This window comes from Pelophylax lessonae, assembly GCF_965119305.1.
Source record: "Pelophylax lessonae genome assembly, chromosome: 5".
Taxonomy (NCBI): domain Eukaryota; kingdom Metazoa; phylum Chordata; class Amphibia; order Anura; family Ranidae; genus Pelophylax; species Pelophylax lessonae.
In genome coordinates this window covers 225,796,652-225,813,269 of record NC_138772.1, presented here as the reverse complement: position 1 = coordinate 225,813,269, position 16,618 = coordinate 225,796,652, and the positions used below count along the sequence as shown (strand labels likewise).

The following is a 16,618-nucleotide window of genomic DNA, read 5'->3' as shown; positions in this document are numbered from 1 at the left end:
TCGCAACACTGTATTGCTCTGGTCACTGTATGTAAAAAAAAAAAAAAAAAATGTAAAAACAAAATAAAAAAAAAAGAAAAGAAAAAAGAACAAATATTATTTTTTTATTTATACACACTGTAATCAGTTAGTGCCCCTGATCACTTCCACACCAGTTATATGATGATGCTCTACTGAACTGGTGACAGTATGTAAAAAGAAAATGTGAAAAAACATTTTTTTTCTTCATTTTAAAAATAAAGTGACAAAAAATTACAACTTCAAAAAACATGCCATGCCTCTTAATACCACAGACTGTCTTCTTTCCAAAAAGGCTATTTGGGGGGGGGGGGGGGGTATTTGTACTGTCCTGGCTATCAATAAATTAGATTTGATCAATTTTCAGATATACTATATATATATACACCATAGTTTGTGGACTCCATAACTGTCCTACAGACTTAATAATATACACTGATTTGGGTTATTTTCTCCATAGAAATGTAGCAGAATACAATTTGGTCTAAATTTATGAAGAAAGACTATTTATTTGTAAAAAAACTGAAACAGGCTTTTCTTCAAAATTTTGGGATTTTTTTATTTATTTAGCAAAAAACCCAGTTGTGATTAAATACCACCAGAAAAAGCTGCTATAAATATGCACTGTTACTGTAAAAATGACACTGGCAGGGAAGGGGTTAACTTTAATGGTGATCAAGGGGTTAAGTGTGTCCCTAGGGGTGTGATTCTAACTGTCGGGGGTGTGGCTAGTGAAGTAACCACAGAGACATGCGATCCTATATAGCAGGATCGCATAGCCTCTGTGCTTACTTCAGGGAGAATGACAGACGGCTGTGTTTACATCAGCCGTCTGTCTTTCTCTCTCTGCTGTGGGAGATCCCGAGTAGCCGGCGGCCATCGGAGCCACCGGTCACATGTGCTGGCTCCCCAGGGAACGAGCGGGGGCGGGAGCGCACATCCGACGGCACACGATTGCCCCCTAGCTCCTCCCAGGCTTTGCCTGGGAGTGCCAGACTGCCGCCGTACAAGTGCGGCGGTCGGCAATTAGTTAAATATATATATATATATTTTATTTTTCTGCAATTTTTTTCCAACGAAAGTGGAGTTACTCCTTAAATCTCTGTTTCACTTTGGTAATATTACAGATGTATGGATCAAATGCGTACTAACTTTTGCTCTCCTATAAGACTGATACAATAAACAATCAAGAGCACATTTTAATTAATTTAGTCATTATCCAAATATAACATTTTGCACAATCTTTTTCCTCCCATTTAAACTTCTCCCCACCTACCCCATTTGAAAAGCTTTGCATTGCTGGTGCAACATGCTTGGAGACCAGCAGGGTCTGGTCTCAAACATTTACAAGTCCTCAGCTCTGATATGCTCATAAGGCACAACTACATGATAAAATGGGAGCAGATTTTAACCACTTGCCGACCAGCAGCCATAGTTTTACATGTACTTCGCTTTGTGTAGTAGTTAGTGTGGGCGCGTGCATGTGCCGATTCGCTAGAGGGGGAGCAAATCAGCGGGTCCGGCACCCGCGATCGCTCCCCATGGAGAGAGAACGGCAGTCTGCAGATGTAAACATGGCAGACTGCTGTTCTGTCAGTGATGAACACAGGGATCCTGTGTTCCTCCTATTTAGGAACACAGGTCTCTGTGTTCATCCAGTGAGCCCATCCCCCACACAATTAGAAAGCACCCCCTAGGCACACATTTAACCCTTCAATCCTCGCTGATGTTAACCCCTTCCCTGCCAATGTCATTAGTGCAGTAACAGCATATTTTTAGCTGATTACTGTAGTAATGTCACTGCCCCCAAAAATGTCAGTTAGTTGTCTGATCTATCCAACCTAATGTCTCAGTCCCGCTGACAATTGCTGATCGCCACCCTTACTAGTAAAAAAATTGATTAATAAAAATTACATAAAGCTTTCACCTAGTTTGTAGACGTGATACCTTTTGCGCAAACCAATCAATATACACTTATTGGGATTTTTTTTTACCAAAAATATGTAGCAGAATACATATTGGCCTAAAATGATGAAAAAATTGGATTTTTAATTTTTTTTTATTGGAAATGTTTTATAGCAAAAAGTAAAAAAATATTGTTTTTTTTTCAGAACTGTTGCTCTTTTTATGTTTATAGCGCAAAAAATAAAAATCGCACAGGTGATCAAATACCACCAAAAGAAAGCTCTATGTGTGGGGAAAAAAGAAAGTCAATTTCATTTGGGTATAGCGTCGCACGACCACGCAATTGTCCGTTAAAGTCACACAGTGCCAAATCGCAAAATAGGGCCTGGTCATCATCCGGGGCTAAAGTGTATATATATATATATATATATATATATATATATATATATATATATATATATATATATATAAAACATAGCATATACAGTACAATTGCCAGACAAGCCATATTGTAATGGAATGTTATTTTTATTTGGGCACAGCATCGGGCGACTGCACAATTGTTAGTTAAAATAACTCAGTGCTGTATCTCAAAAAATGGCCTGGTCATTAAGGGGGTAAAACCTTCCAGTCCTTAAGTGGTTAAAAATAGATTACATCACAGGAAGGGAGAAAAATCTAGGACAATGCACACAAATCTTTTAGTACAAGCTATAAAGCCAGTACAAGATTCCCCACAACTCCAACACCCCAGGTTATTGTTGGAGGTGCAGGCACTTGGTGGAATTACTCTATACATACTGGACCTGGCCCAAGACACACCCATTCTGGCTAGAAGTAGCAGTTCTCATGTACACTTTATTACAAATCTACATCGCACCTGATCCAGCTCTATGCTTGCTTGGTCTTTCATTATCCAATGTGCCTAAGGATGCCAGAAAGCTGACCCTACACATCTTAAGGGCCACAACGTGCTTGATTGTCTCCCACTGTCGGCAGGCCCATGGGCTGATCACACTTTATTTACGCTCTCATATTAGAGAGGTCAACTTATAAAAACTGTTACAGTCAGACTTAATAATACTCTTGCTACTTTTAAATCTGTGTGGGACTCTTGGACTAGCTTCCATTTAGGATGTTTATGCTGACGCTCATTTGATTAAGAAAAAAAACTGATGGTTGTCCTGTTTCTTCCCAAATCCTCTGTTGACCAGATAGTTACGTGAAAGAGGTGACTATTCTTTTTCTTACCTGTTGTTATTGGTCCTATCTATGGTGGTCATTCTTTTGAGATTGTAAAAATGCTCTATTGCATCCAGGAAAAAACTTTCCAATAAAATTTAAATTAAAAAATATTCACTCTTTTTTTTTCTTTTTTTATGTGGTCATTTTGTTTTCAAATATGCAATTTGGATTATTCAGAAAGTGTTTCCCATCCCCCGGGAATGTAATGCTAGGAGTGGAATTTATCATCGGAAGCAGAATTTTAACTATTACACATAATTCTAGTTGAACTAATCATATTTTGCATATAATAGTGATGAGTTTAATGTTAGGTAATATTTAATCCTTGATAAGTGTCATGGTCAATGAGCTATACGTAGACGGATTATTTTCTGCAGTAATGACTGCTTTAATATTTGCCAGAATGATGGTTTAATTTTTTTATTATACAGTTCTAAGAGTTGTGGCATATATGACAAAGGATTATATAAGTGATGCTCTGTAGTAATTAAAATGTTTAACAAAAAAATTCTTCTTGACAAAGAAGTTAAAAAATTATGTCCTTTGCCTATTTTAAAATATTGATGTTTAACAATGATAGCCGGAATTGTAAAATAATACAAAATATTTGTGCTATTATAAGTGCTATTCAATTTTTTTTTCTAGTAGTTTTTTGTCAGCAGCTAGGATGACCAGATATTCGTAGTTAAACACAGAAAATTGGGCCAAACCATGTATATATACTGTATCTTTAAAGTGAGATTTATTTACAATGAAACAAAAGACAATCACATAATAGCAAACAATAAATGAGAGAATACATGAGAATCAAAACTAAATAACAAAATGCCTAACCAGCAACCAAAAACAAACCTACCAATATACACTATATACACATGTGAGATAGACACAAGGCAGGGAAAAACTGCAGGAGCAGGGAGCAAGGCAGCAGGGTACTGGGTGCAGGGCAGGAACAAGTGCAAGGTCAAGAATAAATAGCAACAGAGTCAGGCAGCAGCACAGCAACCAGGAGACAGTACAGGGGCAGCCAAAACACTGACGCGCCATGTGCAAGTGGGAAAAGCATTATATGTCCAGCTAGCAGCTGAGACTATTTGGAACTGATTACTGAGGCCTTCTGGCCTCTGGGAGACACCTGCTGGTGGACACTGGAACTGCAGCAATCCGCCCAGAGCACGACAGTGCCACCAGAAAGTGAACCCACTCCTAAAACTTTTCTTTAATGGCAAAGAAATAAGGTGATATTTATACTTAGTGTAGGTGTAAAAATTTAATGGGATAGAAAGTCTGTAGCTTTAAAGAATTTAAAATGTATTGTATTTAAGTGGTTACAAAGACAAGAAATAGGATATTAGTTGACCTTGACTATTTAATCTAAGTTTCAAAAGGGATATTAATATTATTATCATTTTTAAAGCCCTTTTCAGGTATTAAAAAGCATTTCCCCTCCCATCCCACCCTCCCATCGTCCTCTTCTTCTATTCTTGATAATTCCTTGGATGGTCCTTTAGGTGTCACCATTACTACCTGCATGACATGGACGCTTCCTATTGGATGGCTGGTGGTCATAGCAGTCCACCAAACCAGAAATGATGGCAAAAAACAAAGATGGGGCACTTGGGAGACTATAGCTGCCTTTACCATGTAGGGGGAAAAGTCTGTCACTTTGGGCTAGAGGGGGTGGAAGGGAAGTGCGGGGAAAGAATAGTTTTTGCCTGGAGGGCTTTTACTTCAAAATGATTTGTGATGTCCAATCACTAGTGTGATGGTATAGCATTAATAATGCTATGACATGTATAGCATAGGCAATTCCAAAATATACTATCAAAAGCATTTTCCATATTTTAACTTAGTCATCAAATATTATTTAGTTCTATTGCAGACAATTCATTCAAAAAACAAATAAATAAATAAACGAAAATTATTTTTAAAATACTGAAATTTTGTTACCAGAATGTCTTTAACGGCATAATCTGTAAAGTCAAAACAATTGTGCTTGTAAGTTGTGTCATTTAAAGCAATCAAATGAATCTATGTACCACAACACTATTAAAAGTGGTTATAAAGGCTAAAGGTGTTTTAGCCTAAAGCATTCTATGCATTAAGGTAAAAAAAACATCAAAATGCAGCTGCCCAGCCCCCCCCCCCCTTCTATTTACCGTAGCCCAATCTTAATCCAGCAATGTGCATGAGAGTAGTGGCTCTCTCACTCCTCATTGGCTCAGAGACAGCAACAGGGGCCATTGGTCATTGGCTCCTGCTGCTGTCAATCACAGACAGGGGGGGGGGACTTGGGGCTGCCCGAGATGCGCTCAATCAATGGACACTTTTCTATGGTGGGCACTAGGCAGGGGGAAGGAGCCAGGAGCACCAGTAGGGGACCCGAAAAGAAGAGGATTAGAGCTGCTCTGTGCAAAGACATTGGACAAGGTGAGCAAGTATAACGTTTGTTATTTTTTTAAAAACTGAACGTTTACAATCACTTTAAGGGAAAATAACACCTATATTTTAATGGACATAAAATGTAAAACTCGATGGAGAATACAACATGATTCAGTTTAAATGTATTTCATATAATAATAAATAAATGTTTACTTAAAAAAATCACCCTCACCTCTCTTTGATTGCTTGAGTGCATTCCATACATATGTATTTTATTAAAAGTCTTATGGGAAAATGCATTACATTTTAATCTCAGATAGAAACAGTTAGATGCTGTTTAAACTATAACCAGCTGTAAGAGATTATCTGCATCAATATACATAAAATACTTACTTAAAACCATGAAAATCCTCCTTCTTTCTCAAAAAGGACAGTTCTGTGCAATGTATCACTTACAGCAAATATCTAGACTACTATAGTTTATTATGTGTCTTTTTGTTATATTTGTTTGTGCCAATTTGCAATTACAGTCAATTCGTTTTGTGGAAAAGTCGCAGTGAGCACTAGAATGAAAGACCATGTCTTAATGCATAGTGCAAATAATTAAAAAATGTGAATGGTTTGCTCACTAGGGGCTATAAACACTTCAGGTAAACACAAATTACAAGGGATTTTAAGGAATGATACTAACATTTCAATTCAGTCCATAACATTAACAAGAAAAACAGGAAAATGCACTATTAACTGATGATAAATGTCATGTTTTAATGAGGTAATTTTTCTATGTATACTGCACTGTGGGGGAGGCCAAATGTATATGGTGATCAAAGCATTTACAGACTAAGAATATAGGTGCTTTCCTGAGACACAACAGCAGGCTCTAATGGCAAGGGAACAGGTACAGACCCAAGAGGAATAATTATAACACTCAAAATGCAGCAAGATAAACGAAGGAGAAAAATAATGGTAGATGTAGAGGTAATGGACCATGAAGAGGTAAAGTCCAGTAAAATGTATTGACAGCTCATTTTGAAGGGGTTAAAGTTACAAGTGTGAAATACACATCTGAAATATATATATATATATATATATATATATATATATATATATATATATACACACATACAACCCCTGGCAAAAGTATGGAATCACCACTCTTGGAAAATGTTCATTCAATTGTTTGATTGTGTAGAAAAAAAACTAATCACAGACATGCTTCAAAGCTATTTTCATTTAACATTCCAACCCTCTGGCTTTAAAAACTAAAAAAAAAAAGAAAACTGTAGTCAATTGCAACTGTTTTTTTTTTTTTTTCAGATCAAGCAGAGGAAAAAAATATGAAATCACTCAATTCTGAGGAAAATATTATGGAATCATGAAAAAAAAAACTACAATACACTGCTAGTACTTTGTTGCACCACCTCTGGTTATAACAGCTTGAATCCTCTGGGGCATAGATTTAACTATCAACAAACAGTATTCTTCATCAATCCGGCTCCAACTTTCTCTTATTGCAGTTGCCAGATCAGCTTTGCAGGTTGGAGCCTTGTCATTGACCATTTTTTTTTAATTTCCACCACAGATTTTCAATTGGATTGAGGTTCAGGCTATTTGAAGGCCATGCCATTGACATTATATGTCTTTCTTGAAGGGAAGTTTTTCACAGCTTTTGCCCTATGGCAAGATGCATTATCATCCTTAAAATTATGCAATCATCACCAAACATCCTTTCAATTGATGGAATAAGAAAAGTGCATGTTTTCTTCAGGCAGTCGTCTTCATACATTTCATTGGAACGGCACCAAACAAAAGTTTTAGCATCATCACCCTACCCAATGCAGATTTATGATCCATCACTGAATATCACCTTCATCCAGCCATTCACAGTCCATGGTTGCTTTTCTTTAGCCCACTGTAACCTTGTTTTTTTTTCTGTTTAGGTTTTAATGATGGTTTTTTGGCTTTTCTTTATGTAAATCCCATTTCCTTTAGGCGATGTCTTACAGTTAGGTCACAGATATTGACTCCAGTTTCTGACCATTTGTTCCTCATTTGTTTTGTTATGCATTTTCTGTTTTCAAGGCATATTCATTTATGTTTTCTATCTTGACGCTTTGATATCTTTCTTGGTCTACCAGTACACTTCCCTATGACAACCTTCCCATTTGATTTGTACTTGCTGCATATTTTAGACACAGCTGACTGTGAACAACCAACATCTTTTGAAACATTCTGTGATAATTTACTTTCTTGAAGAAGTTTTATAATCCTCTCCTTTGTTTCAACTGACATCTCTCATGTTGGAGCCGTGATTCATGTCAATCAGGTTGATGCAATAGCTCACCAAGGTGTGCTAGCAGGCTTTTTTAAATTAAGACTAATTAGCAGATGTAATCGGATGCAGCTGTTTGTTTTAGAACTGAAAAGTACATGGTGATTCCATAATATTTTCCTCAGAATTGAGTGATTCCATATTTTTTCCTGATCTGCAAAACAGTTGCAATTGACTACAGTTTTCTTTCTTTTTTTAAAGTGTTTCTTAAAGCCAGAAGGTTGGAATGTTAAATGAAAATAGGCATGTCTGTGATTAGTGATTGAACATTTTCCACGAGGGGTGATTCCATACTTTTTGCCAGGGGTTGTATGAGAATTGCCAAAGGGCACAGAACCAGATCCGCAGCTTTCACCAATGCAGCAGTTTTGACAAGAAAACACCAGGCAAAATAGAAGCAACAGCAGAATACTGATCATGACAATATTCTTAGTTTCAATAGATTTTTTTAAAAGGTTTCCCAACAATAATACAAACCACATTTAGGAAAGAAGAAGTAAGAAAATTTGCTCTGTAAGCTTGATCAGTGAGCATCAACACAATGGTGCACATTAAAGCTAAAGTCCAAATAGACACGCAGTGTGAGGATGCATACAAAACATGTCAATTGCTATACCAGTTAACCTAGGATTTACATGTTTTTTGTTTGTTTTTTCAGAAAATGGCATAAGAGGCTGATCATAATGCCAATATTCTTGTCAAAATATTCAGGGAGAACAGAGAGGTAAGTATAAGATAGCCCATAGTGATGAGTCATTTTTTTTAAATTCTAGCAGCAGATTGACTGAGCCAGTGGCACTGATTGAGCAGGGTATATCCAACAGGGGGTTTACACAAGTCAATCTGTAGTCAATCCTTGCCCATACATAGATCAAAATTTGGCTGGTCCCTGCAGAACTGGCTGAATTTTTAATCCATGTATGGCGGTTTTAGCGGCAAAGGAGACTCTAAGCTGTTTTAACTGAGCAAAACACAACAAATATTTCTTCATTAAGAATGAATCCTTTTATTTTCAATTTTTGTAAAATGTTTAAAAAATACACGTTCCCTACAAAGAAGATTTATAATACTCAGCTCTCCTACTGCACCCACCACTGATCACTCCTGTACTGTGGAAAAGCCACTACTGGAGCACTCTTATGAATGTGACAAGGTTGCCACATTACTGGTCTCCAGCACATATAGTAGGTAAGGTGAATATTAAGCATATTCTGCTCAGTCAGGGCCAGATTTTTCAGTGCTGGGTGTGATCATGTTTTAATAGCATGAAAGATACAGCCAAGAGATGCAAGATTGATGTTTGCACATACCAGTAGCATCCAGCATTTGTAACAATATTAAAGTAGATGCAAATCCTAACTGAATACCATTTCATTTTCTAAAGTGCTATGTATCACAAACAACTATTTTTTTTTTTTCATTAAATATTTTTTTCCTTTTTTTTAGCAACCACATCCACTCACTCCAGCCATGACTTCATGACATTTCCCAGGGTGGGTTTTTTGATGGTGACAACAGTGATCCATGCTTGTGTGTTGAAACTTGTAGTTTCAATCGGAAACTTGTGTGACGGAGACATCGCAGGAACACAACTGGGAGAGAAAAAATTCTGTCACTTGATAACTGACAAGAACCTTCATGGCAGGATCACCAGATATTATTTTAGAAAAAGCTCTAGATTTAAAAATAATAAATATGACTTTTCAAATTATTATATGCAAAATTTTGTATAATGTAATGTATAATATAAATGAGATTTAGTGTTTGAGTTTACATATACTTTAACACCTTTGCATAAAGGTAATCCTACAAGTCCTACAGTGGACTTTGTAAATATTTTATTTGCTATATTTTAAGAGGTGGTTTTAATAAAGGAGTAAGAAGTACAAGGAATAATGGTAAAATTTAAATTAACTTAGCAAATAAGGTAAATACAGTATGCTTTCATTTTAATCATCATAACTCGTGCCTCCTAACTCATAATCTAAGTAAGCAATTTCTTTGCAAAGTAAACAGTGTATCTCTATGCCTTTAGTAAATGAACCCCATCATTTTTATTGAGCCTTTGGTTGTCTGCTTATATTGTAGGACTACAAAATGTCCAATTCATATAATAATTAGGCACAGATATAGTAAAAATACTTTTAATTAAACATACGTTATTAATTTAAAGCATTAGTGTATTAAAATTGGGTAGTTAATCAAGCGAAGGTCAAGAAAAGCTTTAGAGTCTATTTAGCGCTGGAAGAGAATGTATTCATCTTTATGTGTTCTGCCAATAATTACATTTACAAAAGACAAATGCCCTCATCTTCCTTCAAAAAAACTTGCCCATTTAAGGCAAAAAACGTCAAGGTTTAGTTATTATTTATTTATTTATTTTTTAGAGGTAGTTAAACTGATGAGCATAAATTTGAATTCTGCCCTGATTTATGATGAATCAAATTCTTAAAGATAAAATTATCTCTTATCCTAGATTTACGAATGCAAAATGAAGTGATCAGCATAAATTCAAATTCAACCAAATGAGTTTATGTATTTCAGTCTTGTACCGCTTATACCATACAGAAATATGTCATGTGAGCTAGCTATGGTAAATACATCCTTAACCACTTAAGCCCCGGAAGATTTTACCCCCTTCCTGACCAGGGGGTATTTTGCGATTCGGCACTGCGTGACTTTAACGGACAATTGCGCGGTCGTGTGACGCTGTACCTAAACGAATTTGACGTCCTTTTTGTCCCACAAACAGAGCTTTCTTTTGGTGGTATTTGATCACCTGTGCGATTTTTTGATAATGCGCTATAAACAAAAAAAGAATGTCAATTGTGCAAAAATAGCAATATTTTTCACATTTTTTTATATGAAATTCCCAAAAAAAAAAGAAAAAATCAAATTTTTTTAACATTTTCGGCCAATTTGTTTTATGCTACATATGTTTGGTAAAAAAATCACAAAAAGCGTATTTTGATTGGTTGGTGCAAAAGTTATCGCGTTTACTAACAAAGGGAAAGATTTTTGTAATTTTTGTTGTTTTTTTTTAACGCGTAATGGCGGCGATCTGCGATTTTTTTTGCGGGACTGCGACATTTGGGCGGACAGATCGGACCCTTGACTGACATTTTTGACACTTTTGGGGTTACCAGTGACATTTCTGCAGTAATCAGTGCTATACATATGCACTGTTACTGTAAAATTACACTGGCAGTGAAGGGGTTAACTTTTTTTTGAGAGGGAGGGGCTGTGTGTGTCCCTAGGGGCGTGATTCTAACTGTGATTGGCTGTGGCTTGGGCTGTAGGAACGATGATCAACGGTCCTACATAGTAGAACCGTGTGATTGTTTCTACACAGGGGAGAATGACAGGTGGCTTGTTTACACTAGCCGCCTGACTTTCTCCCTCTGCAGCGGCGATCGCAGAGTGACCGGCGGACATCGGGTCCGCCGTTCACACGCGCGGGGGGTTCCGTGACCATGCAGGAGCGCGCCTCCGGGGGCGCACGCTCGCTCCCTAGACCCTCACAGGCTAGCAACGTAGATCTACGTCACTTTGCCTGTGAGGGGCTGACTGCCGACGTAAATCGTCGTTAGGCAGTCGACAAGTGGTTAAGAAATCTAAAACCTATAATATAAATCTTTACCTAGATTAGCTATATATATAGATGGTAAATAAAACCTAAAGACAGCTAAAACCAATGCAAAACCCAAAGGGTCAGTCCATTCATTAAGAAGTCAGAGCCCCTGACTTTTCATACACCTCCAATACTCCAACATATACCTCAGATCTCCCTGCCATAGTTCCTGACTCTGCTCCAGTCCATCTGGAAGTTTTAGATGTTCCCATTCATCTTAGTTTGTGTGTTGTATTTTTTATGATATAAAATAAATACTCAATTCAAACGAGAGGAAGGAGACACCTTTTAATGGCCTTAGATAAGTTATCCCATTATGAAAAGAAACATTTATTCCTCCCCACCACCATCATCACCACTACCACCATAGATACTTAGATAACAATGAATTGTAAACAGATCCCCATCCTGATTTCCTGACATTCAGGGTACAACAGAGCAGCTGGCCACTGTCCCTGAAGATAGGACCCAGAATCAAATCCTGGAGTAAATGGTAATATTTTCCTCAGATGAACAATTATGTTCCATATGATTACTGGTACTGTTATCAATTAGGCCTGCCTGGCATAACCAAGAGGCATCCACCCTGTTACGCCGCTTTGCAGGAAGCAAAGGTAAATAAATTCTGTCAAGCTTTCCATCCACTGGTAACATAAACATATCCTGACCTGCAGTTTGGGGTTTACTTTAATGACAAATAATAAAACCAAACCCTGAAGAACTTGTCATATCTACTACTACTTACTAACATGTTAGAAGCTCAAGAGATAATGTAATTATATAAAGCTGAAACCCCACTTAAACTTTCTGATAAGAAATTATGCTAAGTTAGTTATCATGTTAAGTTACATTTGGTAGACTTAATTATCCACTAGCATCAAAAAAAAAATATATATATATATATATATATATATATATATATATATATATATATATATATATATATATATATGTTTTAAATTTATTTTCATTAGTATTGTCCCACGAGCACAAAACTAAGTGTCAAATTTCAACATTGCTGGCTTACATAACAGGCAAACAATGGGCTTATAATCATGCCATTGCTGTTATAATGCTTTAATAATAATAACAATAATAATAATAATAATTATCAAAAAATAATAAAATATTTAAAAGAGTTTGAGACCTTGTTGTGTGTAAGACTTATGCCTTGACCGGTTCTCTATATTATAAAAATCTATTGCACTGAGAATGACCTTCCTTTGGGCTTTTAATAACGTTTTACTGGTTTTTTTTTTTTTTGAGAAGCTGGAACATTAGATTTCTTAAGCAGTAGCCAAATTTTATTTGTTTTCCTAATGTTTCCATGATGTGAAAACTATTTCCAAGGTTTGTTCTAGTCTTAGTCTGTAAACTGAAAAATATGACTGTAGTCCATTACAGTTTTAATACATCACTCTAAAACAGTGCTAACCTGTGATTAGCTCTCAAATATACCTCGTTATATGTTAGTGCAACTATCCATATATCATTCAATGCCTCATAAACAAAAAAGTGCAAAAAGATCTGTGCAAAATAGCCCACTAGGAAATATGTGAAAAAAGTCCACTATGAAATAGTCAAAAAAAAACGAAACAATCTATGCAAATGAAATTCCAACAGTCTTTCAAACAAAGTGGCAACATGCTGGGCAGATGAATTCCTGTGCAAAACAACATAATGTGTTTTCAAAGTGCTTTAGCTCTCTGCCACCTTTTTCACACCAGAGAACTCACCAGATTGCCATGACTACCCACTACAGATGAGTCATGTAAGACATAATAATCTCAGAGAATTCCCATTGGCTATGGTATCTCTCAGCCTGCATTGGGGAATTTACCCCTTTGTTTGCTGTTACTTACCTATCCTCCGAAGGCAGAGATCACATGGCTGTTGCTTGCGTTGTGCTACCCGCCATTTTGGGCTGCCTGTGTTGGAGAGGAAGTCGGCTGTGCTCAAGAAAATGCTTCCCCCCTCCAAACACGATTTTATTTTTTATTTTTTTTAACGCTGCAGCCTTGACCTGTGTATTGCATATTTGCTGGTGATAACTTCTTATTCCAAAACGCACAATACTGATTCTTTTTTTTTTAATCAGATTCATCTTTATTAATTTTTAATATAAAACAGAGCCTATTGGGTATACCCAGACTCACCAATATACATAAAAACATGAGCAACCCAGGTATCTTGTCCGATGATATTGCGACAGTGTACTACTCTACTTGGTAGACTGATTTTAATAGCTGTTTGCCTATATTTTGTCTTCATATGGAGAATCCATATGTGTATATAGGCCTGCTGTGGGGGTGATCCCCTGGTCTAGGGGGGTCACACAAGCTCTGCAGCATGTCCGCACACCCACCGACCCCTTGGGGCCAGTTGTTTAACATGTTTCTTTGTCTAATTTTTCCTTTCCCTTCTCCTCCATGTGACAGGGCCAAAGGTACTTAGATTTACTTAATCCCTTTGCACCCCCCCCCCCTCCCATGCCCCACTAGTCTGCTGTTCATAATATATTTATTTATGTTCACTCCATTCCTATAGGGGAAAGAAGAGATAGAAGAGGGGCCACACATGTATTTTATGGGTCTGCTCGTCTCAAGATTATCAAAACAAGATAAAACAAGATAAAAGCCATGTCTCAGTAAATTTATATCACTTATGGGGGTGTATGCAGAGCACATTTAGATTAGCAAATGTTCTTCCCTTATGCTTACCCTTCCCTCTCCCCCCTCCCCCTACCCCAAAACAAAAAGAAAAGGGAGAAAAAAATGTATACTGTAACTTTCCTCTCCTCCCCTCCTTCCCCTCTCCTCCTCACTTGGGACACTTACTAAAATATCCCATTCTACAGCATCTCTGCCTCCAAATGTCTAGCTCAACTAACTTTGAGTGGCTGATATTTTGTTGATAGCGTAATAAACTGATTCTGACAAAGTTATCACTAGCAAACATGCAATTTGGAAGTCTAGGTTGCAGTGTTAAAAAAAAGAATATTGCAAATGACAAAGGCAGGTTTGTAGAACAGCCTCAGATGATACACAGAGATGAAACAACTCCCCCTAGATAGGTTTTATTTGTATATCTGCTGTCTTCAGTTTTCTACACTATTTAGAAAATGAACATCATGTTCAAATTTTTTCTTCCTGTTCCAGCAGTGGGTCTGGAGTCTTGGCATACGCTGTGTGACAGCTGATTGCAGAAAAGGCACATACCCCCCCCCCCGCCACATAGGCGGAGGAATGAAGAAACATGCAGAGTTGTGCTGTGAATAGACCACCTCTCTGCTAATCTATCTCTCTGCACCCAACCCGACACAAATTTCCAGATGCTTTTATCTCCTGTGTTGGAGAACTTGTCAGAAGTTATCATGATGATAACAGAGGAACAGAGCAGCAGAAAGACACTGGACTTAGGGCTTTGGAGAAACATAAGTAAACACTATATATGTACCCGGGTCAGATTTCATGAATGGGGTTTACATCTACTTTAATTATTGTAATTAACACATGTTTTGTTCTTATGCTGACAAAAACATAGAGTATTATTTTTAACATTTCATGGTCCACAAAAAATATTCAGCTGCTCAATATGACTGACATCATTATTATTTTTCATAAATTTAGTGCAGAAACTTCTGTAGCAGAGTATAAACTCCAGCAGCTTATCGATCAAATTTTTAACTGCCAAACAAATGTTCCAATAGCTATAACAACAAAACTTCCCTCAGCTATTTCTGTTTGAAGCTAGAAGAATGCCTAAAGTGCCTAAAGTATAACTAAAGTCAACACTTTTTTACATTTTTGTGGAAGGGAGAGGGAGTAGAACACCTGTTAAATTATATTTTTTTTGGCTGTTTGTCCCTACCTTAAGATTCACCCTCACTATTTGTCCTGTTTACTATTTTCACTGAAAGTGAAAGAAAACCCCAAATTTCAGGTTGCCCCCAGAGCAGCAAGGGGAAAACCTTCAACACTAGTTTGGAGGCAATTCCTTTTACTTCATCTTTTGGCTATGGGACAGGAAGTGAAGGTGAATCTCTGCAATGGGACACAGATGGCAAAAAAAAACAAAAAAAAACGGATAGGGGGCTATAATCCTCCCTTACTCTTTACAAGAAAATAAGTTTAGCCTTTTGTTCTACTTTAAAATCCAGGTATCGAATGTGTCTTTATCTATAGGTAACTTGATTCTCAGTCTGTCATTTAAGTTAAAGTAAACATTGTCAACATATCCTATTTTTACTATCTGGTTATATTTCATGGGAAAATATATATCCAAATTGTATTTTCTCTGAGTAGTAGGTTCAGAGTAAGAGTCCTTTTACACGGACGCCTCTGAGGAACAGATCCTGCTTGCTCATCAGTGGATCGCTCCGCTGATGACCGCTGAGCAGGTGGATGACAGGTCCGTGTTTGCTCACTATGCAGCGCAAACACGGACACAGTCCCGCTCTCTATGGGGAAATCGGATGGAAACAGACTGCCTGTCCATTTCCATCCAATCATATCTGATCTGATCAAGGAGACGTATGGAAAATAGTCACCATCCATCTGTTTTTTGCAGGAAGGATTGGATAGCGACGGTGTCAGTAGACATATGTCCGCTGACATCCACCCCTCCATAGAGAAGACTGCAGGGTTGGATTAGGGCCGCCTGAAAAACTGACAAAAACTGATAGCCCATGTGAAAGGAACCTAAGGGAGGTTTATCATATGTCATTGAACTACCAGTATGTTTTTGGGCCTTGGTAGCAAATCCTCACAAATGTGGTGAATAGGAATGAGTGAAGTGATTTCAGCAAATAGCTTCTAAATCTACAATTTAGCAACAAGAGAAATGTAGCAAAAACTCCTTTTGTTTAGACAAAATGTGTGTTTTACACATTTTATTGTTATTTGTATTATTTGTGTGTTTATGAAACTAATAAGGGGGCTATGTTTGAAAAAGAAAGTTGAAAATAGCTTCTGCAACCATCATGGCCCATTTAAAATTCATTGCACACTTTGAAAACCACCCAAAACCCCTTTAATTTTACCTTCCCCCCTGATTAAAAGGCATTTCACCTAGATGGTGAAATTCTCCCAATTTTCACTAAACTT

At 37.1% G+C, this 16,618-nt stretch overlaps 1 protein-coding gene across 1 annotated transcript in view; it reads right to left on the bottom strand.

The window, feature by feature from the left end:
• Positions 1–16,618, bottom strand: part of RAMP3 (receptor activity modifying protein 3) — a 311,681-nt gene that overhangs the window by 72,220 nt on the left and 222,843 nt on the right. The gene's annotated exons all lie outside the window — the stretch shown is intronic.